The sequence below is a fragment of the Eucyclogobius newberryi genome, unplaced genomic scaffold (assembly GCF_026437365.1).
Source record: "Eucyclogobius newberryi isolate DKJ021-1_F unplaced genomic scaffold, fEucNew1.0.hap1 SCAF_3, whole genome shotgun sequence".
Taxonomy (NCBI): Eukaryota; Metazoa; Chordata; class Actinopteri; order Gobiiformes; family Gobiidae; genus Eucyclogobius; species Eucyclogobius newberryi.
Window position 1 is genome coordinate 6665270 of NW_027315945.1, and position 19853 is coordinate 6685122.

At 42.5% G+C, this 19853-nt stretch overlaps 1 protein-coding gene and 1 long non-coding RNA gene across 2 annotated transcripts in view; one reads left to right on the forward strand and one right to left on the reverse strand.

Annotated features, from left to right (window-relative positions):
- Positions 1-19853, reverse strand: part of thsd7ab (thrombospondin, type I, domain containing 7Ab) — a 488245-nt gene that overhangs the window by 445504 nt on the left and 22888 nt on the right. The window lies entirely within an intron of this gene.
- LOC140373589 (uncharacterized) overlaps positions 1-19853 on the forward strand; it is a 528683-nt gene that overhangs the window by 159127 nt on the left and 349703 nt on the right. The window lies entirely within an intron of this gene.

A 19853-nucleotide genomic window follows, 5' to 3' on the forward strand; every position in this document is an offset into this window, starting at 1 on the left:
TAGAGTTTTAAATGGTCAGGTCCCATCGTACATCAGCGATCTGATTAAACCGTACACTCCCTCTCGCTCACTAAGGTCCTTGGATCAGAAACTGTTGTTGGTTCCTCGCACCCGTTTTCGGACCAGAGGAGACAGATCCTTCCAGGCTGTTGCCCCCAGACTCTGGAACGATCTTCCGCTCTCCCTGCGGTCACTGGACTCAGTTACTGCTTTTAAGGGTCAGCTTAAAACCTTTTTATTTAGTCAAGCCTTTTAAATGCACTTGTTTTAGGGACTGATTTTACTGTATATGGTTGTATATGTATTGTTCACTGTAAGTTTTTTGTGTTTTTATTGTTTTATTCTGTGTTTTGTGAAGCGCTTTGTGACCTCTGTCTGTGAAAGATGCTATATAAATAAAATTTACTTACTTACTTACTTACTTACTACTTATAACTAAAATTCATAAATATATTTTTTTTAAAAATATATATCTTAGTTTGAATATTCATAATTTTCAATACCCTGTCAGTATAGAAAATAGTGATATTTTGGTGACATATCGAAATAACATAACTAGCAATCTAAAAACATGTACATATGTGCAAAAATGCAGTCATTCTGTTACCCAGATTATAATCCTTTATTGTAACATGGACATACGCGTTTCGACACTTAAGTATATCCTGAAGTATTTTATGATGTTACTTGTCTTTAAAGGTCCCATATCATGCAAAATCGACTTTTCAGAGCTTTTAACCTTCTTACAGTGCTATTGGTACCTCTTATATATGCCAAAAGTTTTTTTTTTTTTAATTGATCCCTGCAGTCTTTAACTAGAGAACAGTCTCTATCCTTCCCCTCGGATGAGCAGATGAACGGGGGGCTACTGACCCCGGGTGAGTTACACAGCACGTTTACCTGTTTCAGCCCATCCTCCAGGAAGCACTCTGTACCTGTAACACGCCCCCGCCCACGCGCTCGAGAGGAACCGCGGCTGGGAACAGTTAGCTTCAAACGCTACTTATTTTGTTCCAACGCTGCTGTTGTTGACATGTGCGGCCTCTATTTACTCCATGGATCTAATATATTATCGGTTTACACCCCCACCATCTCCATGCTAGGCTGCGTCTCGGAGTGGGCGGGGGACGCACGCTCACACTTGGGCGGGGGAGGTAGATCGCTCTTCACGTGGGTGGGGGCGAATCTCAAACTAAGCCGTTTGCATTTCCGGGTTTGTTGGTCCAATATATGGGTGATATTTTATAATTATTATGTTATGGGTGTTGCACAACACTAATTATTATCAAATATGCTCTAAGGGTAGAGGTAGAGTATGAAACGGGGAAAAAAGCATGATATGGGATCTTTAAGCTGCAATTTCACATAACTTAGCAATCACTTTGCACGTTTTTACTTACTGCTGCGTGTGACAAGACTACATAATACAAGAATACAAGAATACCTCTCTTGATCTGTCCCATGCAAGGAGCGAGCTTAAAGTAGAGGAGGTGTGAGCTGTGTGCAGAGCAGAGCTACTAAAACACCAGAGGAGAGAGAGATACTTCTGAACAATGTGTTTCTCTAAAGATGCAATGAGCGAACTCCCACCACACAGACGGCACAAGGGTGTACGATACCAGATCATAATAGCCATGGCCATCAGCATTAGTTGGATTGCGTTATAAAAGTGCAGGTTAGAAAATGTCTGTATTCTAACAGAATTGAACAAATACTCCCAAATTGAATCCACATTGATCAGACAGGATTAATTAATAAACGACAAACGCAAGATAACATGAGACAAGTCTTACATATAATGAACTATATACAAAAACAGAAAAACAATGCAGTAATAATTAGTTTGGACGCAAAGAAAGCTTATGATTCTGTTAGCTGGCCTTGTTTAATTAAAGTGCAGACCAAATTTGAAATGGATGATTAAATAATAAAACATTATTGGGGTACAGCCCAACATTAAGGATAAAAATGACTTGTCACTTGACAGACCCACTGACCTTGGAAACAGGGGTGAGGCAGTGCTATGGTTGGTCCTCCTGTTGTTTACTTGGTACTTTGAACCATAAGCCCAAGATATCAGACAATCAGAAACAGTTTATGGTGTCTTAACTGATGGGACAGAACATCCTACTACACAGATGATGTCCTGCTATATCCGACCAAACCAGAAATTTAACTGAATGTACAAAAAACTGAAATTCTCTCTTACCCTCTGTCCTTAATAAAAGCCTACCCATTGAAATGACAAACAGAGTCCCTTAAATATTAAGGTGTAGTCCCCCCTGTCCAGACGGAGGGTGACCTACAGTAGGTGAACAAATTAATTCTCACTTCCTGAGATTTGAACAATCACCCACCCTTCCCCCTGCACAGCTGCATGCTCTCTCTTCCACAGCTGGACAATGCCCCAAACCTGTTCCTCTTCGCACCTCTATGCCGGCCCATCAGCTAACTACTCCATCTGGACTCACCCATCCACCCCGCACACAGTCCCCCTGCCAATCACTGACTGTCACAGCAGCATAGGTGAGGAGAGAGCTGAAGAGGTTTAAAATAAGGAAGGCAGCAGGACCTGACGGCATGAGCCCCAGGCTCCTTAAGTCCTGCGCAGATGAACTGTGGTCCATGTCTTCAACATGAGGCTGAGAGTGGTACCACAGGTCTGGAAGACCTCAAGTGTGGTACCAGTGCCCAAGACACCGCGCGCCAAAGACCTAAACAGCTGGACTCATACAAGTACCTGGATGTTCATCTGAACCACAAACTGGACTGGACTCATAACACAGACGCATTGTACAGGAAGAGCCAGAGTCGGCTCTACCTCCTGAGGAGGTAGAGCCGACCATGAGTCTCACCCCCTGCAGGACACTCAGCTTCAGTGAGAGACTGATCCACCCTCGCTGTGTGAAGGAGAGGTTTCGCAAGTCTTTCCTTCCTGCTGCTGTCAGACTTTACAACAAACACTGTTAGCCCTGAACATGTGTCACTCATCTCCATAATCATGTGCAATACTGTTGTATTCATGTGCAATACTTTGACATCATGTATATAAGAGTTTTATAAGAGCTTTTCTATAAGAGTATTTTTTAAAAGTTTTTTAAAGTCTTTTATAAGTTATCTGTTTTTAATTATTTACCTCTGTACGTACTCTGTGTCGCAACACTGGAATTTCCCCATTGCGGGACAAAAAAAGGCTTATCCTGTTACCATCCACCTGCGCGCCGGTGAGCATTTTCCATATCTCAAATATTCTCTTACATCATCACTTTTATTTCCATGGTCAATACCAGCAAGCCATACATTATTTTAAAGCTTATTTTCTCAACAAAACGAATATGTCATTGATTAACATTGAATAATATGCCCCAAGAAGCAATTGTCAATAGTTTGTGAGAAAGTCTCAACTTTTACAAACGCATGTCCTACCTGTTTGTTGTTTATGACGGACGAAACGGCTTTAATTCTGTACATCCTTGTACTCAGTCTGTCCGTAAGGAATCATTGAAAAACAATATCCACTTATATTTTTCCTGAAGCTATCAGATTTTGAGATATTGTCAAGTAAACAAAGTTTTCTTCTGTGACGATATTCAGGATTAAGGCTCGTCCGGCGCATTTCTCCGTCCATAACAAATGACCTGTTTGACTTATAAGATGGTGTTTGTCATCGATCTTTTCTTCAGACTGTTACCTACTGAATGAGACCATCCACGGGTTTGTTCTCTACAGCCTCCGGAGGAAAAAAATTCGCCGGTTCCGACGCCGCGAAGCTAACTTGTTTTTAGCCACATAGCTAACGTTAGCAGTGACTCAGCGGACTTTGATTGACATATTATTCTTGCCAATAAAAATAGCTTGTTGTCAACAAGATAAACATCATGTACAGTGAACAGCATTTGCACACAATGAAGTATGTCATGCTCAGGACCATTACAAATTGACAATATTCAGGCGAGACTAAAAAAAGGATGTTTTGTTTATGTTTGGGCTTCTGTAGTGTAAGTTCTGAAGCCCTGACAGTGTTCTAATGATGCATCACACTCACATGTGGGCTGTAAGATCCTCTTATAATAAGCAATGCCATTTGGGTATGTCCAACCATTGTGCACAGGGCGAAAATAGGTGGATGTTAACAGGTTATCTTATCTTATCTTATGATCAATGCGAAAATGATAGACTACACTTTATTGCATCACTTACTCACAGCCAACTAGATCTGTACATCAGACACACGCACTTGTCATGAATGTTGTAAATAAAAGGTCAAATGAAGCCAAAAACTGTTTGTTTTTGGCTTCCTCGCAGCTCATGCTGCTGCACACATGGATGGCTGCAAGTCACAGCGCCATAACCAAGCTTAGCTGAGACAGCCAATGTTTTGGAAATCTCTTCACGAGCTACTCAAAATGGGGCCGTGAGCTACTGGAAACTCGCGAGTTATGGATTGGAGACCACTGCTTTAAACACAAACATGTGATCACCATAAATAATACAAACATGTGGCCATCAGTAAACACAAGCACTTAGCACTCTGTGATCACAGAGGTCAGCCGTGTATTTCCTGTTCTTTTTCATTTATTAACTTTTACAAATGCAAAAACACAGCTAGCATGTAGTGCTTGCCTCAACTAACCAGTGCAGCTGCGGTAACTTAACCACTTGATGCTCAAACAGACAAACATTTGGTCGTAGTCTTGACTGATCACGTGAACCATCACACAATGTGACCATATGCTGTCTTAAAGCTTTAAAGTCAGGCTTTAGGTCAAATACTTTAAAATTATCTACGTTATTTTTTTAGTATATTCAACACCTGCTGAAGGAGTGGGGCAAACTATTTTCCTCCGAGGGCAGCATATTGAAATAGATGCACTGAAATGAGTTTGATAGGGCCACTGGGATCTCCAATAAGGCTTTGAAGTCTGATGGCTGTATTTGACCCCCGGGCCAGGAAAGGACAGATTATAGGAAGTTTCAAGTTTCAAAACACACTCTTAATAGAACTCTTATGGCACAATGTTAGGTTTAAATACATCCTGGCAGCCTCTGTTTTAGGCTTAGCTGGAATTTGTGTCTATCCTCCTAGTGGACATTTGTTGCAACAATTGTTGCTCCACTTGGAATCATTTAAGCTGATAATAAATAAATATAGTCTTGCCAGATTTTCAAATCGTGAAAGAAGGAATAATATCTTTAAGGCCGTGGCTACAGAGCTAATGAGCCAAAGAGTCAAATAGCCCAGCAGTTTCAGGAGCCGCGGCACGGCCATATAGCCTCATGGCTAACCCTAACCTTAACCCTAACCCTGACCCTAACCCTGACCCTAACCCTAACATTGTGTTCTGAATACCACAAACTGAAAGAGCAACTGTACCGGAATACAGCAACTCAATATTTGTATTCTGAAAACGTATTTTTTAGTTTGTACTTTGAACTAATTTCCAACGCTGCTTCAGTTACAGAAATGCAAAAGTTACAGTTATGCAGCTTGGACCTTGACACTTTATGCCACTCGAAATTGAAACTCATGAGAATTTTCCTGTTCCATACTCCTGGTTAAGGAATTATGATCTGTGGAAATTTCAAACGTGGCAGTGAGATTGTAATAGTGTGGGCGGCTTGTGTCACTGCGTTACTGCTGCTGCAATTAACCTAATTCTTTCCATTATGGTTTCATCCAATCTCTATTTATCATTCATAAAAATAAATAATCGTTATAGCTGTTGTTGTTACGTACATAATCCATTCTATCTGTGATATTAACAGTGCATTAGGAGATTACTGCAGTAGTATTGACTTACATAACCCAACAGAGCGTGACCCATATTTGTGGGATCTGTGCTTATAGTGAAAGCATGTGTGTGCAATGTGCAGAGCCGGTTATACAAGCACAGGTTTGATGGCATTTTTTTGTGGCACAATGTGGAATGCTGTTTTTCCCAGATATATATTTTTTTAATGATTAAGTTGTTAAATACAGCCAGGATAAATACAACATCAAAAGGTAATGATAGTAACACATATCATTATTTAGTATTAATAGCACTAGTTAACCATTCATGTTTTTTTGTTTTCTTTCTTTGGGGCAAACCTGACATAAAAAACTACCCCATTCAAAATTGGCTTGGGTTTCATTGAAGTTATCTAGATTTTTGAGCCCATTTTACAGTGCAGTAAATCTAGATTTTTGTTTTTTTTTACATTTTACATTTACATTACATTTCTGATAGGGACAGATTTTCTGATTCAGCTGAAAAAATATTTTAAACATATGCATATATACAAGATAAGATAATACTTTAATATCCACGCAAGGGGAAATTTTGTTGTTACAACGCAGTAGAACAGGAGGATAGGATAGATTATAGGAAGTTTCAAAACACACTCTTAATAGAACTCTTATGAACAAAAAACAAAAAAATCTTATTAACAAAACTCCTCTCCTATCTTAATAGATGTATTTGGAGTGCTAAGTGTGAGTTTTTTTAAAAGGAGGTCTAATAAAACTGTAGTTAGGATTGGGTTCCCGTCGTAATGTGACTTAGATTTACCCACCAACAGAAAAGCTACATGCACCAGCATATAATGTATTTTTTTTTAATTTTGATTATGTTCTTATGCCTGACCAACAGATTCTGTTTGTAGCTTTGTATCGCTTTGTACAATTTACAAGCAATTAAAAGTGTGTCTTACAAAAACAGATCCGAGTTGCATTGTTCTCCTTGATGGTGCTTTTTCCTGACCCTCAACTCAAACAGACAGTGACAGATGTGCACGCCTCGTTCTCCTCTGCTTCCTTGAAATCATCACTGCAATTAAACATCACATAGGGAGCACAATTATACTGATGTACAATCTGGGCAGCAAGCATCCGTCACTGCCAAACGAGCCACATCACACAAGGATTATCTTGCACCCCAATGCACAACAGAGAGCGAGAAAAGGCAGTTTGGAGCAGCTAAATGTAATCAAAATGTGTCCAAGTTAGGGGGAAAATGTATTAGATTTATACAATTTAAAAGACTATTTATGCGTCTCAATCCTTTGAAATACTAACTTAAGGAGGGATCCTTAATGTCACATTCATGTGCATATAACTGATGTAAATAGAGTGTTTATTTGACCGTTATTATTAGTATTATTTTGTCTTACGCTAGCTGTTTTTATTTCATTTTATCTTTATTTTCCCCTCCATTCCTTATTAAGAAATGAGAGGTTTTGTCTATAGGAGTTTTTGTTTCTAAGAGTTTTGTTTATAAGAGTTCTTCTATTAAGAGTGTTTTTTAAACTTCCTATAACGTCATAAGGCGCTGGTACAGCTGGCAGCCCGGTGTAAACGCTCTCTCTTCTTTCTCACACTTATTGTGCTTTATCTCCTATATTTTGTAAATATAGTTAGTATATTTTTTCTATTTTACTGTACGATAGGGACACGCGCTGGAATAGTTTTTTAATTCAACTGTTTTTGACTTTTTTTTGGCTGGATTTGAGCGTTTTTCGTTGCGTTCGTTGTGTTGTTGTGACGTGAGCTAGCTCCGAACTAGCCCACCAGCCCCCCCCCCCCGCGCCCTCCGGCCGCGCTAAAGTACGGCGTGTCGTCGGTACACGTTTATGTACACGTTTATATGAAAGAGGAACTTCACGAACGATCGGGACACGCACTGGAATCGCTTTAAATTAACTTGTTTTGACTTTATTCGGCTGGATTGAGTGTTTTCGTCGTGTCGTTGCGATGTGTCTTGGCTCTGAGTCCCCCGGCTCCGGCCCCGCCCCCGGCTCCGGCCCCGCCCCCCGGCCGGCGCCGTACCGCGTTTCCACAAAGGAGGAACTCATGAAACTGCGGAGAACAGTCGTCTTACCCGGAGATCGTCACGTTATCCCGTCGCAATACTGACCTAACTTAATACTGATGTGCAATTCTGTCATATGTGCAATTGCTGTTGGAATTCATGTGCAATTCATGTGCAATTACTGTGAAATTCATGTGCAATCTATGTGCTGTCGTGACACATATGTGCAATTACTGTCGGGATCACATGCAATGGTATTTATTTATTTATCTATGGGAGTTTTTGTTTATAGGAGATCTTCTACTGAAAGTGTTTTTCAGACTTCCTATAAGTGATCTGTTCTTCTGTATCTACCTCTGTATCTTCCTGCGTTGCACCAATGAAATTTCCCCATGTGGGACAATAAAGGAATATCTTATCTTATCTTATCTTATAAGTTATCTGTCCTTTTCCTCTGTATCTACCTGCGTTGCAACAATGAAATTTCCCCATGTGTGGACAATAAAGGAATATCTTATCTTATCTTGTCTTAATATTTTCCAGTTTTGAGAGGAAATTGCCTCGGAAAAAAATAACCAAAGGGAGAAAAAGCTAAATGCTCTGCATGAAAAAAATACAAATGCTGGCGGTAAATTGTGCCAAGAAGGGGAATCATCAATTCCTGCAGGAAAATAAAAAGATAAAAGGAGAATGACATGACCTCACAGGAAATAGTTAAGAAAATGCTCTTTACCAAACAAAGATTTTTAGATGAAGTAATGCAATCGTAACCAAAAAAGATGAAAATCAATCATCATTTGAATCCATCTACAAAAATGTTTTTTTTCTAAAATCTCAGGAGATAAAAATTAAGAAATAAATTATTTTCTGGACACCCTCAATTTGCCACGTATGACGGAAGAGAAAAATAAAAAACAAGGAGCTGAAATAACTGTTGAAAATATAAGGTGCCATCAAGTTATGGTTCACCTCAGAGTGGTATTAAGCTCTAGAAGAAGTACTCATCCCTTTTGATTTAAAAAAAAAAATGTTGTCAGACCCCTCCTTGTTTGAAAGAAGCTATCATATCTCTAATACCTAAAAAAGGGAAGTGTTAGGGGCTCCACCCTCAGTGTTGCATAATGGTACGGTCCAGTTGCGTTGCGATGCAAGAGCTCTCCGATTGTATTTACTGTGTACTGAGTTAGGTAGCCGATCTTATAAGTAAATACACTGCGTCAACTGCATCTGTCTGGAGTCCTCATTATATACCCAAACAGGAAGGACCGACTGGAAGGTGCCTTGTATAGACCCATCTCTATTTTGAATGGTTATCATTAGCTGGCATTATTTATTTAAATTGCTAAACAAATTTCAAATAGACAACTTAATTATAAAAATAGTGGGGCTCTTTACAATGGTCTAAGATCAAGAAATAAAATGAACCTGACAGACCCACTGACTCAGAAAGTGCTTGGTCCCCTTGGTCCTGTTTGCTTGTACTTGGAATCATTGCCCCAATATAATAGACTAAAACAATCCATGGTGTTGATGCGATCGACACTCATGGGATCTCATTCTGATGACTCCCTTTGACCTTTAGAAAGACCTATCAATCTCTTTCGCTCCTTTTTTTCTTTTCATTTTTTAAGTAGGTGGAAGTAAATGCACATTTTCAGTTGGCTGCACAAACAACAACAACTTTTAAATGGCAATGGAATTTCTCATTCAGTCCTCCAAAAAGATAGAGCAACACATTTGGCGAAAAATTATACCTCTCTTTTTACTACTATAAAAAAAAATCTTGAAAAATAATCTCAAACAGATGTAAGAGAGTGACCACTAGATGGTGCACTCGTACTTTGTTTTCATTGTGAGATCGCTATTATGTGTTTTTGGCCCCTTCATGCCACCGTAGCGGCAGCGAACGGAAGCTGAGCAAAGAGGCTGCGCAGTACGGCGCTTCTTCCTCTTTTCTCTCTAGGTACGTGTGGCCAGTTGCTCTTGATAGAGTCTGTAAATATGTTTGTTTTTATTCGCCGTTCACATGTTTAATGCACTAAATAGTCTGTCTAAGCTGTTGTTCTTTACTGTTGGCCCGTTTTGGACGACCAGCATTTGAATTGTTGAACTTAAGTGTACATTAGGTCAAGTGGTGCTGGTTCTAATTTATGTTAATGACAACTTGTGCTGTATTAGTTTATTAATTGGCTCGAGCCATGAAGTTCCAACCAACCGAATGCTCGAGACTTTGTTTTTGCCAGGTTCTTATATGTTCTTGTATTTCACGTATTTTTTATTATTATATTTTCCATTTAGCCAGTTTCAACTCCTTAACGCTTCAACCGATTTCAACATGTTATACCTCATTACGATCGCTTTCGCAGTAGTACGTGTGCTATTACTTTTGACATTTGAACAACTTTGAATTGTCAAATTTTCAAAAGTATTAGTTTTCCCCATTTAAATGAATTTGGGCATTGAGTGTCTGCGGAATTCTTTAGACTTTATTCTTTAGAATTTTGTGACGGAGCCAGTCGAGAGAGAGAGAGAGAGAGAGAGAGATGGGGGGAGAGTGAGAGAGGGAGAGACGCAGACACTCCAGCAATGGCTTCAGCCTTTGCAGATTTTCTAGTTAGGCCCGAGCGCCACAAACTGGCGAGAGGCCTATTAATCTGCGGAGATTAATAGGCCACTAAACGAGCACTTTACATTCGCGGTCGTCATCCCCTTATAAAGCACTCATTTGCGCTAAGTAGCTCACAAATACGTTCCCCATATCTTGCATGTTCCGTGCATATAAGCATGTAATGCAAAAATTGAACATTATTACTGTATAGAGGGCCAAAAACACAAAGTGGGCGAAGCCCACTCAAAATTCTTCTTCTTCTTCTTCTTCTTCTTCTTCCCCAACCCCCCTATTTTTCACCCAGTGAACATTGACGAAAAGTCACAAAAATTTGCACACCTCTAAAAATCGTGCCTCTCTACATTCTGGCTATTTCCCTTTTCTAAAATAAAAAAAAAATTGGCACGTCAGCGCCCCCAAATGTACCAAAAATGCATTGAGAGATAGGAAATGACCCAAAAAAAATCTGATCGTAGAATCATGAAATTTGGCGCAGAGGTAGATGGTGACAAGAGAAGTAAAAAATATTAGTACGGCAACGCCGTCCGCCCAACCAAATGTCGGCCATATTGGTTCAAAATGGCTAAGCATGACTCGGGAGTTTTTGAAATTTGGTGAGACTCATCTTCAGGGGTGGACCATCAAAAGGTATCCACATTTTTATTCAAAATAAAATTGCTTTTTGATGGTAAAACAAAGGGGAGAAGATGTGACAGCGTCACAGATTCAGCAGTAGGCGTAATAAAAGGACCATTGGGGCGCGTTAGCGCCCCCTCCGTGGCGAGGGCCGATCATTGCCGCTTTAATTATTATTATTATTATAGTTTTGAATGGTAATTTTGCCACGACTCTTGCATTTTTGACCCCCTGAACATTGATGAATGTCACACATGGGGACATTAATCTCGGCCCGAACTCGAATAAAATGGAGGTTGCGAGAACGCCCGTCGCAACAGTGCCGACTAGTTCAAAAAGGAAAAAACATGAAACTCTTAATCTTTGGCCTAGGCACATGAAACGTGGGACAGTGATAGAGCTACATTTGATGAGTAAAACGCACCTGGCAGCATCGCTCTATGATAAACAGGAAGTCAGCCATGTCGAATCAAAGTGGCACCGCCACGTTTTACTTTTTTTTTTTCAAACTCGTACTTGTCCTAGGTTTTTTGTCCGATCGAGCTCAAAACAACACCTTTAGCATCTAAAGACATTGAAATTTAATAAATATTCAAAAGAATGTTGATATTCTTTACGGTCTCTGCGTAACACGCCCTCAAAAGGCTTAATTTCCTGTTTTTTTCAAGCACAAGTCACACCTATTGGAATTGATCTACGAAGCTCATATTTCACTCACTAATGTGTTTTTATGGTCTGATTGGAAATAAATACCCATGTAACAAATTTACTCAATAGCGCCCCCTACCCATTGTGTGAAAAACTCAACATCTGATTTGATTGAAACTCATGGATTATATTCTCCTCGAGACGCCATGAAAAATTGCATTGCAGATATTTTGTATTTTCACAATTGGCCAGCAGAGGCGCAATGAATGCCTTCACTTCCTCTTCCGCTTTTATTTTGTTGGGACATTTCCTCTCGTGCCGCAGTCTTAGCATTAGCATTAGAGTTAGCGTTAGCGGCGGGTCTCTGTTGCTAGGTGACGGAGGTACAGGGAGGAGGGGGTGCAGCCAGGTCACCGAGGCTCTCTCTCTCCCTTTTTCCCTGCTCAGGTCAGTGCAGAAGGTGCCTGTGGCACTTACAAAATAAAGGCCTCTGTGTTTTACAGATACAGAAGGAGTTTTATTTTGACAAAGCCTGACAGTGACAGATGATAGCCTAAAGAACTTGTTAAAAGTCCTATGTTTGTTTCTGATGTTAAACAAAAATATTATTGTGACCACACCCCCAGACTAACCCTATGGCCGCCATAGTCCTTTGATAATGAAAAGACGCTCAGTCAGCAATTTGGTTCACGTCAAACTTTAACAAACTCGCACGGAAAGGCGGTCGTGCGGGTGGCGAGAGCCATCATCGCTGCTCCGCGGCTTTAATTGTTTTTTCTGTTTGCTCTTTTTTCCGCCTTTGCTCCGAAAGGTTCCAAGAGCCACTAAAACACCTTTGAACTACCTAACTTCAAAACCTCAAAAGAAATGTGCCGGCTTACCACTGCTCGGTCCACAATCGAAAATAACCACCTTGTCTTCTGTGCTCCTTCTCTCTGCAACGTTCGTGTGGTCCCAGCCCGCTGATATCACGGACAACCCCTCTTCATCCGCTCAACCTTTAAACTCTTAGAAGGGGCCACCATGGGCATCCCAAAATATCTAGAGTTTAGAGTGCACTGCTCTCATTGATTCTGGCTCGCAGGTGACTACTATCACCAATAGCTTCTATTTTAGTCACCCAGTATTAAGAGCGCAGAAGCCAAAACCCTCCACAGTGCCAATAGAAGGGGCAGCAGGCCATGCAGTTCCCTTCATTCACATAGAATTGAATGTTTTGTGTTCAGCTCAGTGCCTACCTTTGTTGTGCCTGATTCAGACTATCGCTCTTGTGTCCCTCTGTTAGTAGGAACCAATGTGCTTAGAGCCTCCAGACATAATCTTAAAGAAACCTACGGGCAGCACGTCCTCCATCAAGTGAAACAAAAACACCCAGTGGTACACAGCCTTGCTTAAAGTTGAAACCAGTGAGACCAAGAAAACAAGTAACCTGGTGGGCCCCCCTGTATTTGCTGGCCGCACACTGAGAATTTCGGCTGGGAAAGAAATGGACTTAAGGTGTAAAATAAAAGATGGCCTTCAAAAGCAAACATACACTGTCTTGCTAGAAAGCCACACCTCCTTAGGTCTCCCCGAGGACCTCCTTGTTGCTAAAGTCTTGGCCAATGTGAAGAGAGGCTCTGACCCCAGTCAGAGTTATGAACATGTCCCTGCGCAGCATCACTATTAGACCCCAAACTCCTCTGGCTCATGCTTTTTTCATTGATAATGTGGTGGAGTTTCCAGATAGTGTGGGTCCCCCTGATGCAGTTCAAACTAGTGTGAGTCTTAACCACGTCATTTCGGAAAGCGTTGTGGACATAAGTGGGGCTGCAACAGACAATGAAGAACAGTGCGCTCTCAAAAACATGGATGTGTTCTCACAATCTTCGACAGACTATGGCCATACTAAGACAGTGCAACACGGAATACCCCTCATTGACTCAAAACCATTTCAGCTGCCCTATCGTAAAATTCCTCCTTCACAATGGCAGGACGTTAGGCAGTTGCTAACTGAAAAGGAGGCGGCAGGAATCACTCGGCCCAGTGAAAGCCCCTATGCTTCTCCTGTGCTAATCGTTACAAAAAAGGACGGGTCACTGAGGCTTTGTGTCAATTATAGGAAGCTAAACTCCTACAGCACAAGAGACGCTTTTCCATTGCCAAGAATAGAGAAGGCGCTGGGGCAGGCAAAATACTTCTCCACTCTCGACCTCACATCAGGCTACTGGCAGGTAGAAGTAGCAGAACAGGATAAACCCAAAACTGCATTCAGCACACCGATGGGATTCTTTGAGGCAAATAGGATGCCATTTGGCCTGCGAACGCCCCCTCAACATTTCAGAGGCTAATGACATGCTGCTTTGGCAACCTCAACTTTACTCACCTCCTAATCTATCTCGATGATTTGATCATTTTTGCAAAGACTTTGGAGGAACATTTAGAGAGGCTCCAGCTTGTTTGACCGTCTCCAGAAGCACGGGTTGAAACTTAAGCCCTCCAAGTGCCAGCTGGTGCGAAGAGAGGTGCATTATTTGGGGCACATAGTATCTAGTGAAGGAGTTAAAACAGACCCTGAGAAAATCAGCAAAGTTAAAGATTGGCAGAGACCTGCAAACAAAAAAAGAGGTGCCCCAGTTTCTTGGTTTTGTGGGGTATTATAGGAGGTATGTCCCAAATGTCTCCATCGCTGCGTCCTTATACTGCCTCACATCTGGTGACCCTAGAAGGAAGAAAAGGGGCACAAAGAAAAGTGTTGAGCTCGCCCGCCCTTTTGTTTGGTCTGACTTGTGTGAAAGTGCTTTCTCGCTGTTAAGACAAGTTGGTCACTGCCCACTTGGCTACCCAGACTATAACCTGCCCTTTGTGCTCCAGACAGATGCGTCTGGTGGGGGTTTGGGTGCTGTGTTGGGGCATATCCAGGAGGGGCATGAACGGGTGATAGCTTATGGTAGCAGAGGTTTAACTCCACCTGAATCCCGATATCCTGCACATAAGCTGGAGTTTCTTGCCCTTAAATGGGCGGTAACTTATATATTTTATGATCATCTTTATGGGTGCAGTTTCAGTTCTAACAAACAATAAACCTCTTAAGTATTTTATGTCCTCATCAAAGCTTGACGCTACAGGCCAGCGGTGGGTCTCACAGCGGTCCATTTTTAACTTTGATATTCAGTATCGCAGGGGCACTCTCACGCATGTCGTCATACCAAGATGTTGCCGAAGCCCTGCAGTCCTGCCCCCAACGGGTCATGAGCAGCAGTCATCAGACACAGGAAGCGGCCCCAGATACGTGCCCTGTGTCCCAGACAGAGGGCAGTGCAAATGAGCCCTACTTGGATGTGAGAACGGAGTCTCTTCCAGCCATGACCAATAACGAAATCTGTTTGGCTCAGAGAGAGGACTGTGACATCGGCCTTGTCCTGTTTTCAAAGAGTCGCAACCAAAAGCCAAGCCGCAGTGAGAGAGTTGGGATGGGCGAACAGGGGCGCCTTCTCTTAAAAGGAGTGGAGGAGGTTGGTAGTAAAAAAAATTTAGTTTTGTTCCGCAAAGTCAAGGACCAACAAAGAGGCATGGTGGAGCAGCTTGTACTGCCTGAGACATTGCAAAACCACCCTTCATGATAACTCAGGGCACTTGGGCTTTGAAAAGGACTTTGCAAATAATAAGAGAACGGTTTTACCGGCCGAAGATGTTTCAGGGGATCAAAGCCTGGTGTGAGCAATGTGAAAGGTGCTGCCTCAGAAAGACCCCCACCGCAGGCTTAAGAGCGCCTCTGGTCAGTGTCCACACCAGCTTCCCCATGAAACTGGTTTGTATTGACTTAACATTGGAAAAATCCAGAGGTGGCTTCGAAAATGTGCTCATTGTTACAGATCACTTCTCTCGCTATGCCCAAGCATACCCCACCAGAGATCAGAAAGCTACTACTAATACGGTGGCCAGAACACTGTGGAAAAACTATTTCTGTCGTTTCGGTTTCCCCGCTAAGCTCCATGCTGACCAGGGCCAAAATTTTGAAAGTGCCATTTTGAAAGAACTGTGTAAATGTGTTGGCATCACGAAAACCCATACGACGCCATGCCACCCACAGGGCAATGGCACCACTGAGAGATTTAATCGCACGTTGAGGAACATGCTTGGTACTCTTGAGCCCCACCAAAAGCCTCGCTGTCACAAACATGTTGACGCCATGACCCATAACTGTACACAGCATGACTCCACTGGCTACACACGTTACCATATCATGTTCGGCCAACACCCCAGGCTTCCTGTTGACCTTGTCTTTGGACTCTCCACATCTAATGAGCCTGCTGAATACATATACTGAATATGTCCAAACCCTCCACACAGCCCTGTCCGAAGCCTACGCCCAGGACCAATCACTCCTCCCATCAGGCCAAACAGCTTTCTTGTCGTAGTGCTTCTTCTGCAGCTAAGGGGCAAATATTCAGCCCGGGGGATAGGGTGCTTTTGAAGATTTGTCATGTCGAGGGCCGCCAGAAGCTGGGTGACAAGTGGGAGTCACGCCCCTACATTGTGGTCAAAAAGCAGACTGATGTGCCGGTGTATGTGATCAGGCGAGAGGATGGGCAAGCGGAGCGAGTGGTGCATCGGAACCTCTTAACACAGTGCATGTTCCTTCCAGTGCAGCAGAGACAAACAGAAGCTCCTGGGGGACACGAGGATGCAACAGAGAGTGAAAATGAGCAACAAGACACTGACAATTTGGAAGAGTCGGATGAGGAGAATGGGGAGGAGCCAGCTGGCTGTATCAGTCCTGGAGTTGCCTGACAAGAGCCGGACCAGCTGAGCACAGATGAAGCAGAACCGGTGGTGGGTATGACGAGGTGGGGAGTAGTCCCCCTTTTCTGCTGCCAGGGCCCAAAATCCCAAAGAGAAATCCTGCAAGAGAACCATGTCCCCCATAAAGACTTTCATATGAGACTATGACCAAAGAATGATCGAGAGAGGCAGGGAGATATGGCAGAGGGTGAAAGCAAAAAGAGCATCTGGACATACATAGACAAACTGATGTTCGCAGTCTTTTTGTTTTATGTTGATGGTAATATTGTTATTTTTGTGTCTGACGCCATCAACTAAAGGAGGGGTGGATGCAATAAAACACCTGTGAATTACCGAACTTCAAAAACAACGCAGAGTCCTGACGCCGGCTGTGCTGAGACTACTGGGTGTCATGATCTGATCTGGTGTTAGATGTTTTGTCATGTTTTTCAGTCTTTTATCTCTGCTTCTCTTTGTTTCCCCTCCTCCCTCCTTGTTCTCCCTCTGGTTACTGCCCCTTTTGTCTCTCAGCTCATCGCCTACTCTCGCCTGCTCTCTGACATCGCTGTATGCTGGACCTGACCACTGCCTGAAGATTTTTGTATTTATCTGTCTTATTTCATTAAAGACTGTTAATTCATCGCCTGTCTCCTGCGTAATTGGCTCCGTTCTGCCGTTCGTGACAAATTGCCAGGTTGTGATCGCTAACTTGAGGTCTTTTAGAAACAGGTGCACTTGTTGTTGCTTAGAACAATTAGCGATCATATGTCCTTCGCACCCACAATATAGACACAACCCCCGACGCATACGATGTCCGCGTTCTTGAGGAGTTAGATGAGCTCGTCCCAATCGTATGGGTTCAACGAATGTCTGGGGACTGTGAACTCTCTCTCTCTCTTCTCCTTTCGCGTAAACGGTTGTCGAGCTTAATCGTCAAGGCTATTAAGTGTTCCAAATACTCTGGTTCATCTCGAGGTGCCAACTCATCCTTTAATTCCTCATTGAGCCCCTGTGCGAATAGTGTCTGAAGCTCAAACTGTCCCCACCCAGTTTGTGCAGCCAGAATGCGAAAGTTCAGGGTGTATTCCGAAGCCGAGCTGCGCCCCTGGCTTAACGCCAACAGTCTCTTACATGCCTCCTTCCCCCGAACAGGGTGATCAAAAACTTTCTTCATCTCCAAAACAAATTCATCATAAGACATAGATGTCGCCGGAATAGAGACCAAGCAGCGGCTCTTTCACTCAAACTCATGGTGAAGGCAATACGTGACTGTTCAGAAGCATATGTGAGGGGCTGTGTGGCTCGCGAGCCTGCCAAAACTGCCATTGAGGGATGTGTGAAGATGCGGGTGGTGCAGCACAACTCACATTAGTCGTGGTGGAAGCGGGTTGTTCAAGGCGAGCATTTAGCTGAGACATGGACTCACACAGGTTACGTAACAGTTCCCTCAAACCTGAGATCTCTTGTTCCTGGTGTTCCATTCCTGCTCCTTGGGCTTGGATTGCTGTTCTGATCTGATCCAGCTCCGCGGGCTCAATGGTTTGGCGAGATTGTTCTGTCACGAACGGCAGAACGGAGCCAATTACGGAGCAGGAGAGTAGTAGTCATAAATCCTTTCCAGGTTCGGTACACGGGCAAACAGCAATATCAAGGATCAGGCAGAAGGGAATCACAAGACGGTCCAAGGTCGAATAACGGCAAACAGGAATCACGAGGAACAGGCAGGAATCAGAGTCAAAAATAGGAATCAGGATCAAAACCGCTTGAATGCTGGGGCTAACAGAGCAACACAGACAATCTCGCACTGAATAAAGGAAAACCAACACCTAATATATTACACCCAGTGATTAGCAATGAGGTACAGCTGTGATGAGCTGAGAGACAAAAGGGGCGGTAACAGAGGGAGAACAAGGAGGGAGGAGGGAAACAAGACTGAAAAACATGACAAAACGTCTAACACCAGATCAGATCATGACACTGGGACCACACACAGAGAGGCAGTCCAAGAGGGTTACACATAGTCTAAATTAAAGGATTGAAACTATAAAAAATAATGTTTGTTCTAGACTCTTCCAATATCTATTCGAAACTGGAATAAATCAATCTCAAGATCTGTATGGCAAGGCAAAAAACCTTTTATATGGATCAAAACTCTACTTTGTTTCAGCTCAAACCAGAGCGTTACTGTATTGGTGTGACCCAGAATATGAAGCACAATGGAAAAAAGTGCCAACGCACACTTTACAGACTTGAGCAGAGCAGAGGTTTGATCAAGGAAAGAGACATGTGGTTTTGGGAAACACGTGGAGCTAACACAAAAAATAAAAAATCTTCTGAGATGACAGCTCTAGGACAGACCAGGAGCCACAGGTAAAAATAGGTCAGAGTGTAGTAAAGTATGAGCATGACTGTGTCCACACTAGGGGTGCGCCAAAATATCGATATGGCGATATATCGCGATCGATTATCGATGCGTTGTGACATCAACATTTCATATCAGAAATCATATCAAAAGTTCATTTTCCTGTTCCTGCTGCTGATGCATAAATATGGATACAGTCTTTCATCTGCTGCAGATCTGTTTCCACATAGAACTTTTACTAGGCTATATAAAGCTATTAATTTATTTTCATTTTATTGCTTTATGTTTTACATTATGTTCAGCCCGCCACCCAGCCTGAGCATCGAAATTGGGCCCGCGGCCCAAAATGAGTTTGACACCCCTGCTGTGAACAGTTACAGTAGCTTTAAAATAAGAAACTTGTTTGCAAAACTTTATGTTGAGTGAGACCAGTAATCCCTGGTTTTGAATGGTAAAGATCCATTTTGCAGCATGAGTTCCGTGTGCCGATCACTTTAGCCTGTGTCGTTGTTCCGTCCGAAATTTGGCCACATTTTGTCATTTTTGCCCACGCGCCCTCTCGCGCGCAGACCTGATTTTTCCGTGTCAGGGGGGATAAAAACTATGCGGACGGTTCTATAAATACTGCCAAAGTCTTCCCGCTGCCCTCCGCACTTCTCATTTCCGCGTGGAATTTACATGCCTGGAAATTTACTCCAAGCTTAAAGTGGACGGCTCAAGGTGCTAACGCTGCAAAATATCTGCAGAGTTACAGCTCAAAACACTGTGCTCTTTCACACAACAAAACTCTTCCCAGTCACACTCGTGAGTTTAAAACACGCCGCTCTCTGTTGAGCTTTAGCTGTATATGTATATATACATATACACACTTACATACGTACACACACACACACACACACACACACACACAATATTATGTATGCATACACACATGTCTGTCTACATACCGGTAATCTATTCCTGCATCATTAGTGGCCTTTATTTATTTTTTATTTATTTTTTGCGTGTGTCATGCATTAAAAGAAGTAGGATATTTTTTTCCATT